The sequence below is a fragment of the Heptranchias perlo genome, unplaced genomic scaffold (assembly GCF_035084215.1).
Source record: "Heptranchias perlo isolate sHepPer1 unplaced genomic scaffold, sHepPer1.hap1 HAP1_SCAFFOLD_195, whole genome shotgun sequence".
Lineage (NCBI taxonomy): Eukaryota > Metazoa > Chordata > Chondrichthyes > Hexanchiformes > Hexanchidae > Heptranchias > Heptranchias perlo.
In genome coordinates, this window is record NW_027139211.1 from 383,153 (window position 1) to 409,393 (window position 26,241).

The following is a 26,241-nucleotide window of genomic DNA, read 5'->3' on the forward strand; positions in this document are numbered from 1 at the left end:
AATGGATGTCAGAATGAGGGGAATGGATGTCAGAATGAGGGGAATGGTTGTTAGAATGTGGGGAATGGATGTCAGAATGAGGGGAATGGATGTTTGAATGTGGGGAATGGATGATAGAATGAGAGGAATAGATGTTCGAATGAGAGGAATGGATGTTAGAATGAGGGGAATGGATGATAGAATGAGGGGAATGGATGTGAGAATGAGTGGAATGGATGTTAGAATGAGGGGAATGGATGTTAGAATGAGGGGAATGGAGGTTTGAATGAGGGGAATGAATGTTGGAATGAGGAGAACGGTTGTTAGAATGAGGGGAATGGATGTTAGAATGTGGGTGAATGGAGGATTGAATGAGGGGGACGGATGTTGGAATGAGGGGAATGGATGTTAGAATGAGGGGAATGGATGTTAGAATGAGGGGAATGGATGTTAGAATGAGGGGAATGGATGTTAGAATGAGGGGAATGGATGTTAGAATGAGGGGAATGGATGTTAGAATGAGGGGAATGGATGTTAGAATGAGGGGAATGGATGTTAGAATGAGGGGAATGGATGTTAGAATGAGGGGAATGGATGTTAGAATGGGGGGAATGGATGTTAGAATGAGAGGAATCGATGTTAGAATGAGGGGAATGGATGATAGAATGAGAGGAATGGATGTAAGAATGAGGGGAATGGATGTTAGAATGAGAGGAATGGATGCTAGAATGAGAGGAATGGATGCTAGAATGAGGGGAATGGATGTTAGAATGAGGGGAATGGATGTCATAATGAGCGGAATGGATGTTAGAATGAGGGGAATGGATGTTAGAATGAGGGGAATGGTTGTTAGAATGAGGGGAATGGATGTTAGAATGAGGGGAATGGATGTTAGAATGAGGGGAATGGATGTTAGAATGAGGGGAATGGATGTTAGAATGAGGGGAATGGATGTTAGAATGAGATGAATGGATGTTAGAATGAGGGGAATTGATGTTAGAATGAGGGGAATGGATGTTGGAATGAGGGGAATGGAGGATTGAATGAGGGGAACGGATGTTAGAATGAGGGGAATGGATGTTAGAATGAGGGGAATGGATGTTAGAATGTTGGGAATGGATGATAGAATGAGAGGAATGGATGATAGAATGAGAGGAATGGATGTCAGAATGAGAGGAATGGATGTCAGAATGAGGGGAATGGATGTCAGAATGAGGGGAATGGTTGTTAGAATGTGGGGAATGGATGTCAGAATGAGGGGAATGGATGTTTGAATGTGGGGAATGGATGATAGAATGAGAGGAATGGATGTTAGAATGAGAGGAATGGATGTTAGAATGAGGGGAATGGATGATAGAATGAGGGGAATGGATGTGAGAATGAGTGGAATGGATGTTAGAATGAGGGGTATGGATGTTAGAATGAGGGGAATGGAGGTTTGAATGAGGGGAATGAATGTTGGAATGAGGAGAACGGTTGTTAGAATGAGGGGAATGGGTGTTAGAATGTGGGTGAATGGAGGATTGAATGAGGGGGACGGATGTTAGAATGAGGGGAATGGATGTTAGAATGAGGGGAATGGATGTTAGAATGAGGGGAATGGATGTTAGAATGAGGGGAATGGATGTTCGAATGAGGGGAATGGATGATCGAATGAGGGGAATTGATGTTAGAATGAGGGGAATACATATTAGAATGAGGGGAATGGATGCTGAAATGAGGGGAATGGAGGATTGAATGAGGGCAACGGATGTTAGAATGAGGGGAATGGATGTTTGAATGTGGGGAATGGATGATAGAATGAGAGGAATGGATGATAGAATGAGAGGAATGGATGTCAGAATGAGGGGAATGGATGTCAGAATGAGGGGAATGGATGTTAGAATGAGGGGAATGGATGTGAGAATGAGTGGAAATTATGTAAGAATTAGGGAATGGATGTCAGAATGAGCGGAATGGATGTTAGAATGAGGGGAATTGATGTTAGAATGAGGGGAATGGATGTTAGAATGAGTGGAATGGATGTTGGAATGAGGGGAATGAATGTGAGAATGACAGGAATGGATGTTCGAATGAGGGGAATGAATTTTGAATGAAGGGGAATGGATGTCTGAATGAGAGGAATGGATGTTAGAATGAGGGGAATGGATGTTCTAATGAGAGGAATGGATGTTCGAATGAGAGGAATGGATGTCTGAATGAGAGGAATGGATGTCTGAATGAGGGGAATGGATGCTAGAATGTGGGGGAATGGATGCTAGAATGTGGGGGAATGGATGTTAGAATGAGGGGAATGGATGTTAGAATGAGGGGAATGGATGGTAGAATGTGTGGAACTGAGTGTTTGAATGGAGAGAATGGATGTTTGAATGAGGGGAATGGATGTTAGAATAAGGGGAATGGATGTTAGAATGAGGGGAATGGAGGATTGAATGAGGGGAACGGATGTTAGAATGAGGGGAATGGATGTTCGAATGAGGGGAATGAATGTTTGAATGAAGGGGAATGGACGTCTGAATGAGAGGAATGGATGTTAGAATGTGGGGGAATGGATGTTAGAATGAGAGGAATGGATGTCAGAATGAGGGGAATGGATGTTAGAATGAGAGGAATGGATGTCAGAATGAGGGGAATGGATGTTAGAATGAGGGGAATGGATGTTAGAATGAGATGAATGGATGTTAGAATGAGGGGAATTGATGTTAGAATGAGGGGAATACATATTAGAATGAGGGGAATGGATGTTGGAATGAGGGGAATGGATGATTGAATGAGGGGAACGGATGTTAGAATGAGGGGAATGGATGTTTAAATGTGGGGAATGGATGATAGAATGAGAGGAATGGATGATAGAATGAGAGGAATGGATGTCAGAATGAGGGGAATGGATGTTAGAATGAGGGGAATGGATGTGAGAATGAGTGGAAATGATGTAAGAATTAGGGAATGGATGTTAGAATGAGGGGAATGGATGATAGAATGAGAGGAATGGATGTTCGAATGAGAGGAATGGATGTTAGAATGAGGGGAATGGATGATAGAATGAGGGGAATGGATGTGAGAATGAGTGGAATGGATGTTAGAATGAGGGGAATGGATATTAGAATGAGGGGAATGGAGGTTTGAATGAGGGGAATGAATGTTGGAATGAGGAGAACGGTTGTTAGAATGAGGGGAATGGATGTTAGAATGTGGGTGAATGGAGGATTGAATGAGAGGGACGGATGTTGGAATGAGGGGAATGGATGTTAGAATGAGGGGAATGGATGTTAGAATGAGAGGAATGGATGTTAGAATGAGGGGAATGGATGTTAGAATGAGGGGAATGGATGTTAGAATGAGGGGAATGGATGTTAGAATGAGGGGAATGGATGTTAGAATGAGGGGAATGGATGTTAGAATGAGGGGAATGGATGTTAGAATGAGGGGAATGGATGTTAGAATGGGGGGAATGGATGTTAGAATGAGAGGAATCGATGTTAGAATGAGGGGAATGGATGATAGAATGAGAGGAATGGATGTAAGAATGAGGGGAATGGATGTTAGAATGAGAGGAATGGATGCTAGAATGAGAGGAATGGATGCTAGAATGAGGGGAATGGATGTTAGAATGAGGGGAATGGATGTCATAATGAGCGGAATGGATGTTAGAATGAGGGGAATGGATGTTAGAATGAGGGGAATGGTTGTTAGAATGAGGGGAATGGATGTTAGAATGAGGGGAATGGATGTTAGAATGAGGGGAATGGATGTTAGAATGAGGGGAATGTATGTTAGAATGAGGGGAATGGATGTTAGAATGAGATGAATGGATGTTAGAATGAGGGGAATTGATGTTAGAATGAGGGGAATACATATTCGAATGAGGGGAATGGATGTTGGAATGAGGGGAATGGAGGATTGAATGAGGGGAATGGATGTCAGAATGAGGGGAATGGATGTTGGAATGAGAGGAATGGATGCTAGAATGAGGGGAATGGATGTTAGAATGAGGGGAATGGATGTCAGAATGAGGGGAATGGATGTTAGAATGAGGGGAATGGATGTTAGAATGAGATGAATGGATGTTAGAATGAGGGGAATTGATGTTAGAATGAGGGGAATACATATTAGAATGAGGGGAATTGATGTTGGAATGAGGGGAATGGATGATTGAATGAGGGGAACGGATGTTAGAATGAGGGGAATGGATGTTTAAATGTGGGGAATGGATGATAGAATGAGAGGAATGGATGATAGAATGAGAGGAATGGATGTCAGAATGAGGGGAATGGATGTTAGAATGAGGGGAATGGATGTGAGAATGAGTGGAAATGATGTAAGAATTAGGGAATGGATGTTAGAATGAGGGGAATGGATGATAGAATGAGAGGAATGGATGTTCGAATGAGAGGATTGGATGTTAGAATGAGGGGAATGGATGATAGAATGAGGGGAATGGATGTGAGAATGTGTGGAATGGATGTTAGAATGAGGGGAATGGATGTTAGAATGAGGGGAATGGAGGTTTGAATGAGGGGAATGAATGTTGGAATGAGGAGAACGGTTGTTAGAATGAGGGGAATGGATGTTAGAATGTGGGTGAATGGAGGATTGAATGAGGGGGACGGATGTTGGAATGAGGGGAATGGATGTTAGAATGAGGGGAATGGATGTTAGAATGAGGGGAATGGATGTTAGAATGAGGGGAATGGATGTTAGAATGAGGGGAATGGATGTTAGAATGAGGGGAATGGATGTTAGAATGAGGGGAATGGATGTTAGAATGAGGGGATTGGATGTTAGAATGAGGGGAATGGATGTTAGAATGAGAGGAATCGATGTTAGAATGAGGGGAATGGATGATAGAATGAGAGGAATGGATGTAAGAATGAGGGGAATGGATGTTAGAATGAGAGGAATCGATGCTAGAATGAGAGGAATGGATGCTAGAATGAGGGGAATGGATGTTAGAATGAGGGGAATGGATGTCATAATGAGCGGAATGGATGTTAGAATGAGGGGAATGGATGTTAGAATGAGGGGAATGGTTGTTAGAATGAGGGGAATGGATGTTAGAATGAGGGGAATGGATGTTAGAATGAGGGGAATGGATGTTAGAATGAGGGGAATGGATGTTAGAATGAGGGGAATGGATGTTAGAATGAGATGAATGGATGTTAGAATGAGGGGAACTGATGTTAGAATGAGGGGAATACATATTAGAATGAGGGGAATGGATGTTGGAATGAGGGGAATGGAGGATTGAATGAGGGGAACGGATGTTAAAATGAGGGGAATGGATGTTAGAATGAGGGGAATGGATGTCAGAATGTTGGGAATGGATGATAGAATGAGAGGAATGGATGATAGAATGAGAGGAATGGATGTCAGAATGAGAGGAATGGATGTCAGAATGAGGGGAATGGATGTCAGAATGAGGGGAATGGTTGTTAGAATGTGGGGAATGGATGTCAGAATGAGGGGAATGGATGTTTGAATGTGGGGAATGGATGATAGAATGAGAGGAATGGATGTTAGAATGAGAGGAATGGATGTTAGAATGAGGGGAATGGATGATAGAATGAGGGGAATGGATGTGAGAATGAGTGGAATGGATGTTAGAATGAGGGGAATGGATGTTAGAATGAGGGGAATGGAGGTTTGAATGAGGGGAATGAATGTTGGAATGAGGAGAACGGTTGTTAGAATGAGGGGAATGGATGTTAGAATGTGGGTGAATGGAGGATTGAATGAGGGGGACGGATGTTAGAATGAGGGGAATGGATGTTAGAATGAGGGGAATGGATGTTAGAATGAGGGGAATGGATGTCAGAATGAGGGGAATGGATGTTCGAATGAGGGGAATGGATGATCGAATGAGGGGAATTGATGTTAGAATGAGGGGAATACATATTAGAATGAGGGGAATGGATGCTGAAATGAGGGGAATGGAGGATTGAATGAGGGCAACGGATGTTAGAATGAGGGGAATGGATGTTTGAATGTGGGGAATGGATGATAGAATGAGAGGAATGGATGATAGAATGAGAGGAATGGATGTCAGAATGAGGGGAATGGATGTCAGAATGAGGGGAATGGATGTCAGAATGAGGGGAATGGATGTGAGAATGAGTGGAAATTATGTAAGAATTAGGGAATGGATGTCAGAATGAGCGGAATGGATGTTAGAATGAGGGGAATTGATGTTAGAATGAGGGGAATGGATGTTAGAATGAGGGCAATGGATGTTAGAATGAGGGGAATGGATGTTAGAATGAGGGGAATGGATGTTGGAATGAGGGGAATGAATGTGAGAATGACAGGAATGGATGTTCGAATGAGGGGAATGAATTTTGAATGAAGGGGAATGGATGTCTGAATGAGAGGAATGGATGTTAGAATGAGGGGAATGTATGATAGAATGTGGGGGGATGGATGTTAGAATGAGGGGAATGGATGTTCTAATGAGAGGAATGGATGTTCGAATGAGAGGAATGGATGTCTGAATGAGAGGAATGGATGTTAGAATGTGGGGAATGGATGTTAGAATGAGGGGAATGGATGGTAGAATGTGTGGAACTGAGTGTTTGAATGGAGAGAATGGATGTTTGAATGAGGGGAATGGATGTTAGAATAAGGGGAATGGATGTTAGAATGAGGGGAATGGAGGATTGAATGAGGGGAATGGATGTTAGAATGAGGGGAATGGATGTTAGAATGAGGGGAATGGATGTTAGAATGAGGGGAATGGATGGTAGAATGTGTGGAACTGAGTGTTTGAATGGAGAGAATGGATGTTTGAATGAGGGGAATGGATGTTAGAATAAGGGGAATGGATGTTAGAATGAGGGGAATGGAGGATTGAATGAGGGGAACGGATGTTAGAATGTGGGGAATGGATGTCAGAATGAGGGGAATGGATGTTCGAATGAGGGGAATGAATGTTTGAATGAAGGGGAATGGATGTCTGAATGAGAGGAATGGATGTTAGAATGTGGGGGAATGGATGTTAGAATGAGAGGAATGGATGTCAGAATGAGGGGAATGGATGTTAGAATGAGGGGAATGGATGATAGAATGAGAGGAATGGATGTCAGAATGAGGGGAATGGATGTTGGAATGAGAGGAATGGATGCTAGAATGAGGGGAATGGATGTTAGAATGAGGGGAATGGATGGTAGAATGTGTGGAACTGAGTGTTTGAATGGAGAGAATGGATGTTTGAATGAGGGGAATGGATGTTAGAATAAGGGGAATGGATGTTAGAATGAGGGGAATGGAGGATTGAATGAGGGGAACGGATGTTAGAATGTGGGGAATGGATGTCAGAATGAGGGGAATGGATGTTCGAATGAGGGGAATGAATGTTTGAATGAAGGGGAATGGATGTCTGAATGAGAGGAATGGATGTTAGAATGTGGGGGAATGGATGTTAGAATGAGAGGAATGGATGTCAGAATGAGGGGAATGGATGTTAGAATGAGGGGAATGGATGATAGAATGAGAGGAATGGATGTCAGAATGAGGGGAATGGATGTTGGAATGAGAGGAATGGATGCTAGAATGAGGGGAATGGATGTTAGAATGAGGGGAATGGATGTCAGAATGAGGGGAATGGATGTTAGAATGAGGGGAATGGATGTTAGAATGAGGGGAATTGATGTTAGAATGAGGGGAATACATATTAGAATGAGGGGAATGGATGTTGGAATGAGGGGAATGGATGATTGAATGAGGGGAACGGATGTTAGAATGAGGGGAATGGATGTTTAAATGTGGGGAATGGATGATAGAATGAGAGGAATGGATGATAGAATGAGAGGAATGGATGTCAGAATGAGGGGAATGGATGTTAGAATGAGGGGAATGGATGTGAGAATGAGTGGAAATGATGTAAGAATTAGGGAATGGATGTTAGAATGAGGGGAATGGATGTTAGAATGAGGGGAATGGATGTTAGAATGAGGGGAATGGATGTTATAATGAGGGGAATGGAGGTTTGAATGAGGGGAATGGATGTTAGAATGTGGGTGAATGGAGGATTGAATGAGGGGAACGGATGTTTGAATGAGAGGAATGGATATTAGAATGAAGGGGAATGGAGGATTGAATGAAGGGGAATGGATGTTAGAATGTGGGGAAATGGAGGATTGAATGAGATGAATGGATGTTAGAATGAGCGAGAATGGATGTTAGAATGAGGGGAATGGATGTTAGAATGATAGGAATGGATGTTAGAATGAGAGGAATGGATGTTAGAATGAGAGGAATGGATGTTAGAATGAGAGGAATGGATGTCGGAATGAGAGGAATGGATGTTAGAATGAGGGGAATGGATGTCGGAATGAGAGGAATGGATGTTAGAATGAGGGGAATGGATGTCGGAATGAGAGGAATGGATGTTAGAATGAAGGGGAATGGATGTCGGAATGAGAGGAATAGATGTCGCAATGAGGGGAGTGGATGTCGCATGAGGGGAGTGGATGTTAGAATGAGGGGAATGGATGTTCGAATGAGAGGAATGGATGTTAGAATGAGGGGAATGGATGTGAGAATGAGCGGAATGGATGTGAGAATGAGGGGAATGGATGTGAGAATGAGAGGAATGGATGTCAGAATGAGGGGAATGGATGTCAGAATGAGGGGAATGGATGTTAGAATGAGGGGAATTGATGTTAGAATGAGGGGAATGGATGTTAGAATGAGGGCAATGGATGTTAGAATGAGGGGAATGGATGTTAGAATGAGGGGAATGGATGTTGGAATGAGGGGAATGAATGTGAGAATGACAGGAATGGATGTTAGAATGTGGGTGAATGGAGGATTGAATGAGGGGGACGGATGTTAGAATGAGGGGAATGGATGTTAGAATGAGGGGAATGGATGTTAGAATGAGGGGAATGGATGTTAGAATGAGGGGAATGGATGTTCGAATGAGGGGAATGGATGATCGAATGAGGGGAATTGATGTTAGAATGAGGGGAATACATATTAGAATGAGGGGAATGGATGCTGAAATGAGGGGAATGGAGGATTGAATGAGGGCAACGGATGTTAGAATGAGGGGAATGGATGTTTGAATGTGGGGAATGGATGATAGAATGAGAGGAATGGATGATAGAATGAGAGGAATGGATGTCAGAATGAGGGGAATGGATGTCAGAATGAGGGGAATGGATGTCAGAATGAGGGGAATGGATGTGAGAATGAGTGGAAATTATGTAAGAATTAGGGAATGGATGTCAGAATGAGCGGAATGGATGTTAGAATGAGGGGAATTGATGTTAGAATGAGGGGAATGGATGTTAGAATGAGGGCAATGGATGTTAGAATGAGGGGAATGGATGTTAGAATGAGGGGAATGGATGTTGGAATGAGGGGAATGAATGTGAGAATGACAGGAATGGATGTTCGAATGAGGGGAATGAATTTTGAATGAAGGGGAATGGATGTCTGAATGAGAGGAATGGATGTTAGAATGAGGGGAATGTATGATAGAATGTGGGGGGATGGATGTTCTAATGAGAGGAATGGATGTTCGAATGAGAGGAATGGATGTCTGAATGAGAGGAATGGATGTTAGAATGTGGGGAATGGATGTTAGAATGAGGGGAATGGATGGTAGAATGTGTGGAACTGAGTGTTTGAATGGAGAGAATGGATGTTTGAATGAGGGGAATGGATGTTAGAATAAGGGGAATGGATGTTAGAATGAGGGGAATGGAGGATTGAATGAGGGGAATGGATGTTAGAATGAGGGGAATGGATGTTAGAATGAGGGGAATGGATGTTAGAATGAGGGGAATGGATGGTAGAATGTGTGGAACTGAGTGTTTGAATGGAGAGAATGGATGTTTGAATGAGGGGAATGGATGTTAGAATAAGGGGAATGGATGTTAGAATGAGGGGAATGGAGGATTGAATGAGGGGAACGGATGTTAGAATGTGGGGAATGGATGTCAGAATGAGGGGAATGGATGTTCGAATGAGGGGAATGAATGTTTGAATGAAGGGGAATGGATGTCTGAATGAGAGGAATGGATGTTAGAATGTGGGGGAATGGATGTTAGAATGAGAGGAATGGATGTCAGAATGAGGGGAATGGATGTTAGAATGAGGGGAATGGATGATAGAATGAGAGGAATGGATGTCAGAATGAGGGGAATGGATGTTGGAATGAGAGGAATGGATGCTAGAATGAGGGGAATGGATGTTAGAATGAGGGGAATGGATGTCAGAATGAGGGGAATGGATGTTAGAATGAGGGGAATGGATGTTAGAATGAGGGGAATTGATGTTAGAATGAGGGGAATACATATTAGAATGAGGGGAATGGATGTTGGAATGAGGGGAATGGATGATTGAATGAGGGGAACGGATGTTAGAATGAGGGGAATGGATGTTTAAATGTGGGGAATGGATGATAGAATGAGAGGAATGGATGATAGAATGAGAGGAATGGATGTCAGAATGAGGGGAATGGATGTTAGAATGAGGGGAATGGATGTGAGAATGAGTGGAAATGATGTAAGAATTAGGGAATGGATGTTAGAATGAGGGGAATGGATGTTAGAATGAGGGGAATGGATGTTAGAATGAGGGGAATGGATGTTATAATGAGGGGAATGGAGGTTTGAATGAGGGGAATGGATGTTAGAATGTGGGTGAATGGAGGATTGAATGAGGGGAACGGATGTTTGAATGAGAGGAATGGATATTAGAATGAAGGGGAATGGAGGATTGAATGAAGGGGAATGGATGTTAGAATGTGGGGAAATGGAGGATTGAATGAGATGAATGGATGTTAGAATGAGCGAGAATGGATGTTAGAATGAGGGGAATGGATGTTAGAATGATAGGAATGGATGTTAGAATGAGAGGAATGGATGTTAGAATGAGAGGAATGGATGTTAGAATGAGAGGAATGGATGTCGGAATGAGAGGAATGGATGTTAGAATGAGGGGAATGGATGTCGGAATGAGAGGAATGGATGTTAGAATGAGGGGAATGGATGTCGGAATGAGAGGAATGGATGTTAGAATGAAGGGGAATGGATGTCGGAATGAGAGGAATAGATGTCGCAATGAGGGGAGTGGATGTCGCATGAGGGGAGTGGATGTTAGAATGAGGGGAATGGATTTTCGAATGAGAGGAATGGATGTTAGAATGAGGGGAATGGATGTGAGAATGAGCGGAATGGATGTGAGAATGAGGGGAATGGATGTGAGAATGAGAGGAATGGATGTCAGAATGAGGGGAATGGATGTCAGAATGAGGGGAATGGATGTCAGAATGAGGGGAATGGATGTTCGAATCAGGGGCATGGATGTTCGAATGAGAGGAATGGATGTGAGAATGAAGGGAATGGATGTGAGAATTAGGGGAATGGATGTGAGAATGAGGGGAATGGATGAGAGAATGAGGGGAATGGATGTTAGAACGAGAGGAATGGATGTTAGACTGAGGGGAGTAGATGTTAGTATGAGGGGAATGGATGTTAGAACAATGGGAATGGATGTGAGAATGAGGGGAATGAATGTTAGAATGAGGGGAATGGACGTTAGAATGAAGGGGAATGGATGTGAGTCTGAGGGGAATGGATGTTCGAATGAGGGGAATGGATGTTAGAATGAGAAGAATGGGTGTTAGAATGAGAGGAATGGATGTTGGAATGAAGGGGAATGGATGTGAGAATGAGAGGAATGGATGTTGGAATGAGGGGAATGGATGTGAGAATGAGAGGAATGGATGTGAGAATGAGGGGAATGGATGTGAGAATGAGGGGAATGGATGTTCGAATCAGGGGCATGGATGTTCGAATGAGAGGAATGGATGTGAGAATGAGGGGAATGGATGTGAGAATGAGGGGAATGGATGTGAGAATGTGGGTGAATGGAGGATTGAATGAGGGGGACGGATGTTAGAATGAGGGGAATGGATGTTAGAATGAGGGGAATGGATGTTAGAATGAGGGGAATGGATGTTAGAATGAGGGGAATGGATGTTCGAATGAGGGGAATGGATGATCGAATGAGGGGAATTGATGTTAGAATGAGGGGAATACATATTAGAATGAGGGGAATGGATGCTGAAATGAGGGGAATGGAGGATTGAATGAGGGCAACGGATGTTAGAATGAGGGGAATGGATGTTTGAATGTGGGGAATGGATGATAGAATGAGAGGAATGGATGATAGAATGAGAGGAATGGATGTCAGAATGAGGGGAATGGATGTCAGAATGAGGGGAATGGATGTCAGAATGAGGGGAATGGATGTGAGAATGAGTGGAAATTATGTAAGAATTAGGGAATGGATGTCAGAATGAGCGGAATGGATGTTAGAATGAGGGGAATTGATGTTAGAATGAGGGGAATGGATGTTAGAATGAGGGCAATGGATGTTAGAATGAGGGGAATGGATGTTAGAATGAGGGGAATGGATGTTGGAATGAGGGGAATGAATGTGAGAATGACAGGAATGGATGTTCGAATGAGGGGAATGAATTTTGAATGAAGGGGAATGGATGTCTGAATGAGAGGAATGGATGTTAGAATGAGGGGAATGTATGATAGAATGTGGGGGGATGGATGTTAGAATGGGGGGAATGGATGTTCTAATGAGAGGAATGGATGTTCGAATGAGAGGAATGGATGTCTGAATGAGAGGAATGGATGTTAGAATGTGGGGAATGGATGTTAGAATGAGGGGAATGGATGGTAGAATGTGTGGAACTGAGTGTTTGAATGGAGAGAATGGATGTTTGAATGAGGGGAATGGATGTTAGAATAAGGGGAATGGATGTTAGAATGAGGGGAATGGAGGATTGAATGAGGGGAACGGATGTTAGAATGTGGGGAATGGATGTCAGAATGAGGGGAATGGATGTTCGAATGAGGGGAATGAATGTTTGAATGAAGGGGAATGGATGTCTGAATGAGAGGAATGGATGTTAGAATGTGGGGGAATGGATGTTAGAATGAGAGGAATGGATGTCAGAATGAGGGGAATGGATGTTAGAATGAGGGGAATGGATGATAGAATGAGAGGAATGGATGTCAGAATGAGGGGAATGGATGTTGGAATGAGAGGAATGGATGCTAGAATGAGGGGAATGGATGTTAGAATGAGGGGAATGGATGTCAGAATGAGGGGAATGGATGTTAGAATGAGGGGAATGGATGTTAGAATGAGATGAATGGATGTTAGAATGAGGGGAATTGATGTTAGAATGAGGGGAATACATATTAGAATGAGGGGAATGGATGTTGGAATGAGGGGAATGGATGATTGAATGAGGGGAACGGATGTTAGAATGAGGGGAATGGATGTTTAAATGTGGGGAATGGATGATAGAATGAGAGGAATGGATGATAGAATGAGAGGAATGGATGTCAGAATGAGGGGAATGGATGTTAGAATGAGGGGAATGGATGTGAGAATGAGTGGAAATGATGTAAGAATTAGGGAATGGATGTTAGAATGAGGGGAATGGATGTTAGAATGAGGGGAATGGATGTTAGAATGAGGGGAATGGATGTTATAATGAGGGGAATGGAGGTTTGAATGAGGGGAATGGATGTTAGAATGTGGGTGAATGGAGGATTGAATGAGGGGAACGGATGTTTGAATGAGAGGAATGGATATTAGAATGAAGGGGAATGGAGGATTGAATGAAGGGGAATGGATGTTAGAATGTGGGGAAATGGAGGATTGAATGAGATGAATGGATGTTAGAATGAGCGAGAATGGATGTTAGAATGATAGGAATGGATGTTAGAATGAGAGGAATGGATGTTAGAATGAGAGGAATGGATGTTAGAATGAGAGGAATGGATGTCGGAATGAGAGGAATGGATGTTAGAATGAGGGGAATGGATGTCGGAATGAGAGGAATGGATGTTAGAATGAGGGGAATGGATGTCGGAATGAGAGGAATGGATGTTAGAATGAAGGGGAATGGATGTCGGAATGAGAGGAATAGATGTCGCAATGAGGGGAGTGGATGTCGCATGAGGGGAGTGGATGTTAGAATGAGGGGAATGGATGTTCGAATGAGAGGAATGGATGTTAGAATGAGGGGAATGGATGTGAGAATGAGCGGAATGGATGTGAGAATGAGGGGAATGGATGTGAGAATGAGAGGAATGGATGTCAGAATGAGGGGAATGGATGTCAGAATGAGGGGAATGGATGTTCGAATCAGGGGCATGGATGTTCGAATGAGAGGAATGGATGTGAGAATGAAGGGAATGGATGTGAGAATGAGGGGAATGGATGTGAGAATGAGGGGTATGGAAGAGAGAATGAGGGGAATGGATGTTAGAACGAGAGGAATGGATGTTAGACTGAGGGGAGTAGATGTTAGTATGAGGGGAATGGATGTTAGAACAATGGGAATGGATGTGAGAATGAGGGGAATGAATGTTAGAATGAGGGGAATGGACGTTAGAATGAAGGGGAATGGATGTGAGTCTGAGGGGAATGGATGTTCGAATGAGGGGAATGGATGTTAGAATGAGAAGAATGGGTGTTAGAATGAGAGGAATGGATGTTGGAATGAAGGGGAATGGATGTGAGAATGAGAGGAATGGATGTTGGAATGAGGGGAATGGATGTGAGAATGAGAGGAATGGATGTGAGAATGAGGGGAATGGATGTGAGAATGAGGGGAATGGATGTTCGAATCAGGGGCATGGATGTTCGAATGAGAGGAATGGATGTGAGAATGAGGGGAATGGATGTGAGAATGAGGGGAATGGATGTGAGAATGAGGGGAATGGATGTGAGAATGAGGGGAATGGATGTGAGAATGAGGGGAATGGATGTGAGAATGAGGGGAAAGGATGTGAGAATGAGGGGAATGGATGTTCGAATGAGGGGAATGGATGTTGGAATGAAGGGGAATGGATGTGAGAATGAGAGGAATGGATGTTCGAATGTGGGGAATGGATGATAGAATGAGGGGAATGGATGTTAGAATGAGGGGAGTGGATGTCAGAATGAGGGCAATGGATGTTAGAATGAGGGGAATGGATGTTAGAATGAGGGGAATGGATGTTGGAATGAGGGGAATGAATGTGAGAATGACAGGAATGGATGTTCGAATGAGGGGAATGAATTTTGAATGAAGGGGAATGGATGTCTGAATGAGAGGAATGGATGTTAGAATGAGGGGAATGTATGATAGAATGTGGGGGGATGGATGTTCTAATGAGAGGAATGGATGTTCGAATGAGAGGAATGGATGTCTGAATGAGAGGAATGGATGTTAGAATGTGGGGAATGGATGTTAGAATGAGGGGAATGGAGGATTGAATGAGGGGAATGGATGTTAGAATGAGGGGAATGGATGTTAGAATGAGGGGAATGGATGTTAGAATGAGGGGAATGGATGGTAGAATGAGGGGAATGGATGTTAGAATGAGGGGAATGGATGTTAGAATGAGGGGAATGGAGGATTGAATGAGGGGAATGGATGTTAGAATGAGGGGAATGGATGTTAGAATGAGGGGAATGGATGTTAGAATGAGGGGAATGGATGGTAGAATGTGTGGAACTGAGTGTTTGAATGGAGAGAATGGATGTTTGAATGAGGGGAATGGATGTTAGAATAAGGGGAATGGATGTTAGAATGAGGGGAATGGAGGATTGAATGAGGGGAACGGATGTTAGAATGTGGGGAATGGATGTCAGAATGAGGGGAATGGATGTTCGAATGAGGGGAATGAATGTTTGAATGAAGGGGAATGGATGTCTGAATGAGAGGAATGGATGTTAGAATGTGGGGGAATGGATGTTAGAATGAGAGGAATGGATGTCAGAATGAGGGGAATGGATGTTAGAATGAGGGGAATGGATGATAGAATGAGAGGAATGGATGTCAGAATGAGGGGAATGGATGTTGGAATGAGAGGAATGGATGCTAGAATGAGGGGAATGGATGTTAGAATGAGGGGAATGGATGTCAGAATGAGGGGAATGGATGTTAGAATGAGGGGAATGGATGTTAGAATGAGGGGAATTGATGTTAGAATGAGGGGAATACATATTAGAATGAGGGGAATGGATGTTGGAATGAGGGGAATGGATGATTGAATGAGGGGAACGGATGTTAGAATGAGGGGAATGGATGTTTAAATGTGGGGAATGGATGATAGAATGAGAGGAATGGATGATAGAATGAGAGGAATGGATGTCAGAATGAGGGGAATGGATGTTAGAATGAGGGGAATGGATGTGAGAATGAGTGGAAATGATGTAAGAATTAGGGAATGGATGTTAGAATGAGGGGAATGGATGTTAGAATGAGGGGAATGGATGTTAGAATGAGGGGAATGGATGTTATAATGAGGGGAATGGAGGTTTGAATGAGGGGAATGGATGTTAGAATGTGGGTGAATGGAGGATTGAATGAGGGGAACGGATGTTTGAATGAGAGGAATGGATATTAGAATGAAGGGGAATGGAGGATTGAATGAAGGGGAATGGATGTTAGAATGTGGGGAAATGGAGGATTGAATGAGATGAATGGATGTTAGAATGAGCGAGAATGGATGTTAGAATGAGGGGAATGGATGTTAGAATGATAGGAATGGATGTTAGAATGAGAGGAATGGATGTTAGAATGAGAGGAATGGATGTTAGAATGAGAGGAATGGATGTCGGAATGAGAGGAATGGATGTTAGAATGAGGGGAATGGATGTCGGAATGAGAGGAATGGATGTTAGAATGAGGGGAATGGATGTCGGAATGAGAGGAATGGATGTTAGAATGAAGGGGAATGGATGTCGGAATGAGAGGAATAGATGTCGCAATGAGGGGAGTGGATGTCGCATGAGGGGAGTGGATGTTAGAATGAGGGGAATGGATTTTCGAATGAGAGGAATGGATGTTAGAATGAGGGGAATGGATGTGAGAATGAGCGGAATGGATGTGAGAATGAGGGGAATGGATGTGAGAATGAGAGGAATGGATGTCAGAATGAGGGGAATGGATGTCAGAATGAGGGGAATGGATGTCAGAATGAGGGGAATGGATGTTCGAATCAGGGGCATGGATGTTCGAATGAGAGGAATGGATGTGAGAATGAAGGGAATGGATGTGAGAATTAGGGGAATGGATGTGAGAATGAGGGGAATGGATGAGAGAATGAGGGGAATGGATGTTAGAACGAGAGGAATGGATGTTAGACTGAGGGGAGTAGATGTTAGTATGAGGGGAATGGATGTTAGAACAATGGGAATGGATGTGAGAATGAGGGGAATGAATGTTAGAATGAGGGGAATGGACGTTAGAATGAAGGGGAATGGATGTGAGTCTGAGGGGAATGGATGTTCGAATGAGGGGAATGGATGTTAGAATGAGAAGAATGGGTGTTAGAATGAGAGGAATGGATGTTGGAATGAAGGGGAATGGATGTGAGAATGAGAGGAATGGATGTTGGAATGAGGGGAATGGATGTGAGAATGAGAGGAATGGATGTGAGAATGAGGGGAATGGATGTGAGAATGAGGGGAATGGATGTTCGAATCAGGGGCATGGATGTTCGAATGAGAGGAATGGATGTGAGAATGAGGGGAATGGATGTGAGAATGAGGGGAATGGATGTGAGAATGTGGGTGAATGGAGGATTGAATGAGGGGGACGGATGTTAGAATGAGGGGAATGGATGTTAGAATGAGGGGAATGGATGTTAGAATGAGGGGAATGGATGTTAGAATGAGGGGAATGGATGTTCGAATGAGGGGAATGGATGATCGAATGAGGGGAATTGATGTTAGAATGAGGGGAATACATATTAGAATGAGGGGAATGGATGCTGAAATGAGGGGAATGGAGGATTGAATGAGGGCAACGGATGTTAGAATGAGGGGAATGGATGTTTGAATGTGGGGAATGGATGATAGAATGAGAGGAATGGATGATAGAATGAGAGGAATGGATGTCAGAATGAGGGGAATGGATGTCAGAATGAGGGGAATGGATGTCAGAATGAGGGGAATGGATGTGAGAATGAGTGGAAATTATGTAAGAATTAGGGAATGGATGTCAGAATGAGCGGAATGGATGTTAGAATGAGGGGAATTGATGTTAGAATGAGGGGAATGGATGTTAGAATGAGGGCAATGGATGTTAGAATGAGGGGAATGGATGTTAGAATGAGGGGAATGGATGTTGGAATGAGGGGAATGAATGTGAGAATGACAGGAATGGATGTTCGAATGAGGGGAATGAATTTTGAATGAAGGGGAATGGATGTCTGAATGAGAGGAATGGATGTTAGAATGAGGGGAATGTATGATAGAATGTGGGGGGATGGATGTTAGAATGGGGGGAATGGATGTTCTAATGAGAGGAATGGATGTTCGAATGAGAGGAATGGATGTCTGAATGAGAGGAATGGATGTTAGAATGTGGGGAATGGATGTTAGAATGAGGGGAATGGATGGTAGAATGTGTGGAACTGAGTGTTTGAATGGAGAGAATGGATGTTTGAATGAGGGGAATGGATGTTAGAATAAGGGGAATGGATGTTAGAATGAGGGGAATGGAGGATTGAATGAGGGGAACGGATGTTAGAATGTGGGGAATGGATGTCAGAATGAGGGGAATGGATGTTCGAATGAGGGGAATGAATGTTTGAATGAAGGGGAATGGATGTCTGAATGAGAGGAATGGATGTTAGAATGTGGGGGAATGGATGTTAGAATGAGAGGAATGGATGTCAGAATGAGGGGAATGGATGTTAGAATGAGGGGAATGGATGATAGAATGAGAGGAATGGATGTCAGAATGAGGGGAATGGATGTTGGAATGAGAGGAATGGATGCTAGAATGAGGGGAATGGATGTTAGAATGAGGGGAATGGATGTCAGAATGAGGGGAATGGATGTTAGAATGAGGGGAATGGATGTTAGAATGAGATGAATGGATGTTAGAATGAGGGGAATTGATGTTAGAATGAGGGGAATACATATTAGAATGAGGGGAATGGATGTTGGAATGAGGGGAATGGATGATTGAATGAGGGGAACGGATGTTAGAATGAGGGGAATGGATGTTTAAATGTGGGGAATGGATGATAGAATGAGAGGAATGGATGATAGAATGAGAGGAATGGATGTCAGAATGAGGGGAATGGATGTTAGAATGAGGGGAATGGATGTGAGAATGAGTGGAAATGATGTAAGAATTAGGGAATGGATGTTAGAATGAGGGGAATGGATGTTAGAATGAGGGGAATGGATGTTAGAATGAGGGGAATGGATGTTATAATGAGGGGAATGGAGGTTTGAATGAGGGGAATGGATGTTAGAATGTGGGTGAATGGAGGATTGAATGAGGGGAACGGATGTTTGAATGAGAGGAATGGATATTAGAATGAAGGGGAATGGAGGATTGAATGAAGGGGAATGGATGTTAGAATGTGGGGAAATGGAGGATTGAATGAGATGAATGGATGTTAGAATGAGCGAGAATGGATGTTAGAATGATAGGAATGGATGTTAGAATGAGAGGAATGGATGTTAGAATGAGAGGAATGGATGTTAGAATGAGAGGAATGGATGTCGGAATGAGAGGAATGGATGTTAGAATGAGGGGAATGGATGTCGGAATGAGAGGAATGGATGTTAGAATGAGGGGAATGGATGTCGGAATGAGAGGAATGGATGTTAGAATGAAGGGGAATGGATGTCGGAATGAGAGGAATAGATGTCGCAATGAGGGGAGTGGATGTCGCATGAGGGGAGTGGATGTTAGAATGAGGGGAATGGATGTTCGAATGAGAGGAATGGATGTTAGAATGAGGGGAATGGATGTGAGAATGAGCGGAATGGATGTGAGAATGAGGGGAATGGATGTGAGAATGAGAGGAATGGATGTCAGAATGAGGGGAATGGATGTCAGAATGAGGGGAATGGATGTTCGAATCAGGGGCATGGATGTTCGAATGAGAGGAATGGATGTGAGAATGAAGGGAATGGATGTGAGAATGAGGGGAATGGATGTGAGAATGAGGGGTATGGATGAGAGAATGAGGGGAATGGATGTTAGAACGAGAGGAATGGATGTTAGACTGAGGGGAGTAGATGTTAGTATGAGGGGAATGGATGTTAGAACAATGGGAATGGATGTGAGAATGAGGGGAATGAATGTTAGAATGAGGGGAATGGACGTTAGAATGAAGGGGAATGGATGTGAGTCTGAGGGGAATGGATGTTCGAATGAGGGGAATGGATGTTAGAATGAGAAGAATGGGTGTTAGAATGAGAGGAATGGATGTTGGAATGAAGGGGAATGGATGTGAGAATGAGAGGAATGGATGTTGGAATGAGGGGAATGGATGTGAGAATGAGAGGAATGGATGTGAGAATGAGGGGAATGGATGTGAGAATGAGGGGAATGGATGTTCGAATCAGGGGCATGGATGTTCGAATGAGAGGAATGGATGTGAGAATGAGGGGAATGGATGTGAGAATGAGGGGAATGGATGTGAGAATGAGGGGAATGGATGTGAGAATGAGGGGAATGGATGTGAGAATGAGGGGAATGGATGTGAGAATGAGGGGAAAGGATGTGAGAATGAGGGGAATGGATGTTCGAATGAGGGGAATGGATGTTGGAATGAAGGGGAATGGATGTGAGAATGAGAGGAATGGATGTTCGAATGTGGGGAATGGATGATAGAATGAGGGGAATGGATGTTAGAATGAGGGGAGTGGATGTCAGAATGAGGGGAATGGATGATAGAATTTGGGTGAATGGATGTTCGAATGAGGGGAATGGGTGTTTGAAAGAGAGGAATGGATTTTAGAATGAGGGGAATGAATGTTAGAATGAGGGGAATGAATGTTAGAATGAGAGGAATGGATGTTAGAATGAGAGGAATGGATGTTAGAATGCGAGGAATGGATGTTGGAATGAGGGGAATGGATGATAGAATGAGAGGAATGGATGTTGGAATGAGGGGAATGGATGTTAGAATGTGGGGAATGGATGTTAGAATGAGAGGAATGGATGTTAGAATGTGGGGAATGGATGTTAGAATGAGAGGAATGGATGTTAGAATGCGAGGAATGGATGTTGGAATGAGGGGAATGGATGATAGAATGAGAGGAATGGATGTTGGAATGAGGGGAATGGATGTGAGAATGAGGGGAATGGATGTTAGAATGAGAGGAATGGATGTTGGAATGAGGGGAATGGATGTGAGAATGAGGGGAATGGATGTTAGAATGAGAGGAATGGATGTTAGAATGAGAGGAATGGATGTTGGAATGAGGGGAATGGATGTGAGAATGAGGGGAATGGATGTTAGAATGCGAGGAATGGATGTTGGAATGAGGGGAATGGATGATAGAATGAGAGGAATGGATGTTGGAATGAGGGGAATGGATGTGAGAATGAGGGGAATGGATGTTAGAATGTGGGGAATGGATGTTAGAATGTGGGGAATGGATGTTAGAATGAGAGGAATGGATGTTAGAATGAGAGGAATGGATGTTAGAATGAGAGGAATGGATGTTAGAATGAGAGGAATGGATGTTAGAATGTGGGGAATGGATGTTAGAATGTGGGGAATGGATGTTAGAATGAGAGGAATGGATGTTAGAATGAGAGGAATGGATGTTAGAATGAGAGGAATGGATGTTAGAATGCGAGGAATGGATGTTGGAATGAGGGGAATGGATGATAGAATGAGAGGAATGGATGTTGGAATGAGGGGAATGGATGTGAGAATGAGGGGAATGGATGTTAGAATGAGGGGAATGGATGTTAGAATGAGGGGAATGGATGTTGGAATGAGGGGAATGGATGACAGAATGAGGAGAATGGATGTCGGAATGAAGGGGAATGGATGTGAGAATGAGATGAATGGATGTTAGAATGAAGGGAATGGATGTGAGAATGAAGGGAATGGACGGTAGAATTCGGGGAATGGATGTCAGAATGAGGGGAATGGATTTTGGAATGTGGGGAACGGATGATAGAATGAGGGGAGTGGATGTTAGAATGAGGGGAGTGGATGTCGGAATGAGGGGAATGGATGTCGGAATGAGGGGAATGGATGTTGGAATGTGGGGAACGGATGTTAGAATGAGGGGAATGGATGATATAATGAGGGGAATAGATGTCAGAATGGGGGGAATGGATGTTCGAATGAGGGGAATGGATCTTAGAATGAGGGCAATGGATGTCAGAATGAGAGGAATGAATGTGAGAATTTAGGGGAGTGGATGTTCGAATGAGGGGAATGGATGTTCGAATGAGGGGAATGGATGTCAGAATGAGGGCAATGGATGTCAGAATGAGAGGAATGAATGTGAGAATTTAGGGGAGTGGATGTTCGAATGAGGGGAATGGATGTTCGAATGAGGGGAATGGATGTCAGAATGAGGGGAATGGATGTCAGAATGAGAGGAATGGATGTCAGAATGAGGGGAATGGATGTCAGAATGAGGGGAATGGATGTCAGAATGAGGGGAATGGATGTCAGAATGAGGGGAATGGATGTCAGAATGAGGGGAATGGATGTCAGAATGAGGGGAATGGATGTCAGAATGAGGGGAATGGATGTTAAATGAGGGGAATGGATGTTAAATGAGGGGAATGGATGTTAGAATGAGGGGAATGGATGATATAATGAGGGGAATGGATGATAGAATGAGGGGAATGGATGATAGAATGAGGGGAATGGATGTCAGAATGATGGGAATTAATGTTCGAATGAGGGGAATGGATGTTAGAATGAGAGGAATGGATGTTAGAATGAGAGGAATGGATGTTAGAATGCGAGGATTGGATGTTGGAATGAGGGGAATGGATGATAGAATGAGAGGAATGGATGTTGGAATGAGGGGAATGGATGTGAGAATGAGGGGAATGGTTGTTAGAATGAGGGGAATGGATGTTAGAATGAGGGGAATGGATGTTGGAATGAGGGGAATGGATGACAGAATGAGGAGAATGGATGTCGGAATGAAGGGGAATAGATGTGAGAATGAGAGGAATGGATGTTAGAATGACGGGAATGGATGTGAGAATGAAGGGAATGGATTTTGGAATGTGGGGAACGGATCTTAGAATGAGGGGAATGGATGATATAATGAGGGGAATAGATGTCAGAATGGGGGGAATGGATGTTCGAATGAGGGGAATGGATCTTAGAATGTGGGGAATGGATGTTAGAATGAGGGCAATGGATGTTAGAATGAGGGGAATGGATGTCAGAATGAGAGGAATGAATGTGAGAATTTAGGGGAGTGGATGTTCGAATGAGGGGAATGGATGTTCGAATGAGGGGAATGGATGTCAGAATGAGGGGAATGGATGTCAGAATGAGGGGAATGGATGTCAGAATGAGGGGAATGGATGTCAGAATGAGGGGAATGGATGTCAGAATGAGGGGAATGGATGTCAGAATGAGGGGAATGGATGTCAGAATGAGGGGAATGGATGTCAGAATGAGGGGAATGGATGTCAGAATGAGGGGAATGGATGTTAAATGAGGGGAATGGATGTTAAATGAGGGGAATGGATGTTAGAATGAGGGGAATGGATGATATAATGAGGGGAATGGATGATAGAATGAGGGGAATGGATGTCAGAATGATGGGAATTAATGTTCGAATGAGGGGAATGGATGTTAGAATGTGGGGAATGGATGTTAGAATGAGGGGAATGGATGCTAGAATGAGGGGAATAGATGTCAGAATGAGGGGAATGGATGTTCGAATGAGGGGAATGGATGTTCGAATGAGGGGAATGGATGTTGGAATGAGGGGAATGGATGATGGAATGAGAGGAATGGATGTTAGAATGAGGGGAATGGATGTTCGAATGTGGGGATTGATGTCAAAATGAGGGGAATGGATGATAGAATGAGAGGAATGGATGTTAGAATGAGAGGAATGGATGTTAGAATGAGGGGAATGGATGTCAGAATGAGATGAATGGATGTCAGAATGAGGGGAATGGATGTTAGAATGAGAGGAATGGATGCTGGAATGAGGGGAATGGATGTTAGAATGAGGGGAATGGATGTCAGAATGAGGGGAATGGATGTTCGAATGTGGGGAACTGAGTGTTTGAATGGAGAGAATGGATGTTTGAATGAGGGGAATGGATGTTAGAATAAGCGGAATGGATGTTAGAATGAGGGGAATGGAGGATTGAATGAGGGGAATGAATGTTAGAATGAGGGGAACAGATGTTAGAATGAGAGGAATGGATGTTAGAATGAGGGGAAAGGATGTGAGAATGAGGGGAATGGATGACAGAATGAGGGGAATGAATGTTCGATTGCGGGGAATGGATTTTCGAATGAGGGGAATGAATGTTAGAATGAGGGGAATGGACGTTAGAATGAAGGGGAATGGATGTGAGACTGAGGGGAATGGATATTCGAATGATGGAAATGGATGACAGAATGAGGGGAATGGATGTTGGAATGAAGGGAATGGATGTTAGAATGAAGGGGAATCGATGTTAGAATGAGAGGAATGGATGTTGGAATGAAGGGAATGGATGTTAGAATGAGGGGAGTGGATGACAGAATGAGGGCAATGGATGTTAGAATGAGTGGAATGTATGTTTTAATGAGACGAATGGAGGCTAGAATGTGGGGGAATGGATGTCAGAATGAGGGGAATGGATGTTAGAATGAGGGGAATGAATGTCAGAATGAGGGGAATGGATGTGGGAATGAGAGGAATGGATGTTCGAATGAGGGGAATGGATGTTAGAATGAAGGGGACCGGATGTTAGAATGTGGGGAATGGATGTGAGAATGAGGGGAATGGATGTGAGAAGGAGGGGAATGGATGTTAGAATGAGGGGAATGGATGCTGGAATGAAGGGGAATGGATGTTAGAATGAGGGGAATGGATGTCAGAATGAGGGGAATGGATGTTAGAATGAGGGGAGTGGATGTCGGAATGAGGGGAATGGATGTCGGAATGAGGGGAATGGATGTTGGAATGTGGGGAACGGATGTTAGAATGAGGGGAATGGATGATATAATGAGGGGAATAGATGTCAGAATGGGGGGAATGGATGTTCGAATGAGGGGAATGGATCTTAGAATGTGGGGAATGGATGTTAGAATGAGGGCAATGGATGTTAGAATGAGGGGAATGGATGTCAGAATGAGAGGAATGAATGTGAGAATTTAGGGGAGTGGATGTTCGAATGAGGGGAATGGATGTTCGAATGAGGGGAATGGATGTCAGAATGAGGGGAATGGATGTCAGAATGAGAGGAATGGATGTCAGAATGAGGGGAATGGATGTCAGAATGAGGGGAATGGATGTCAGAATGAGGGGAATGGATGTCAGAATGAGGGGAATGGATGTCAGAATGAGGGGAATGGATGTCAGAATGAGGGGAATGGATGTCAGAATGAGGGGAATGGATGTTAAATGAGGGGAATGGATGTTAAATGAGGGGAATGGATGTTAGAATGAGGGGAATGGATGATATAATGAGGGGAATGGATGATAGAATGAGGGGAATGGATGTCAGAATGATGGGAATTAATGTTCGAATGAGGGGAATGGATGTTAGAATGAGAGGAATGGATGTTAGAATGAGAGGAATGGATGTTAGAATGCGAGGATTGGATGTTGGAATGAGGGGAATGGATGATAGAATGAGAGGAATGGATGTTGGAATGAGGGGAATGGATGTGAGAATGAGGGGAATGGATGTTAGAATGAGGGGAATGGATGTTAGAATGAGGGGAATGGATGTTGGAATGAGGGGAATGGATGACAGAATGAGGAGAATGGATGTCGGAATGAAGGGGAATAGATGTGAGAATGAGAGGAATGGATGTTAGAATGAAGGGAATGGATGTGAGAATGAAGGGAATGGACGGTAGAATTCGGGGAATGGATGTCAGAATGAGGGGAATGGATTTTGGAATGTGGGGAACGGATGATAGAATGAGGGGAGTGGATGTTAGAATGAGGGGAGTGGATGTCGGAATGAGGGGAATGGATGTCGGAATGAGGGGAATGGATGTTGGAATGTGGGGAATGGATGTAAAAATGAGTGGAATGGAGATTTGAATGAGGGGATTGGATGTTAGAATGAGGGGAACAGATGTTAGAATGAGAGGAATGGATGTTAGAATGAGGGGAAAGGATGTGAGAATGAGGGGAATGGATGACAGAATGAGGGGAATGGATGTTCGATTGCGGGGAATGGATTTTCGAATGAGGGGAATGAATGTTAGAATGAGGGGAATGGACGTTAGAATGAAGGGGAATGGA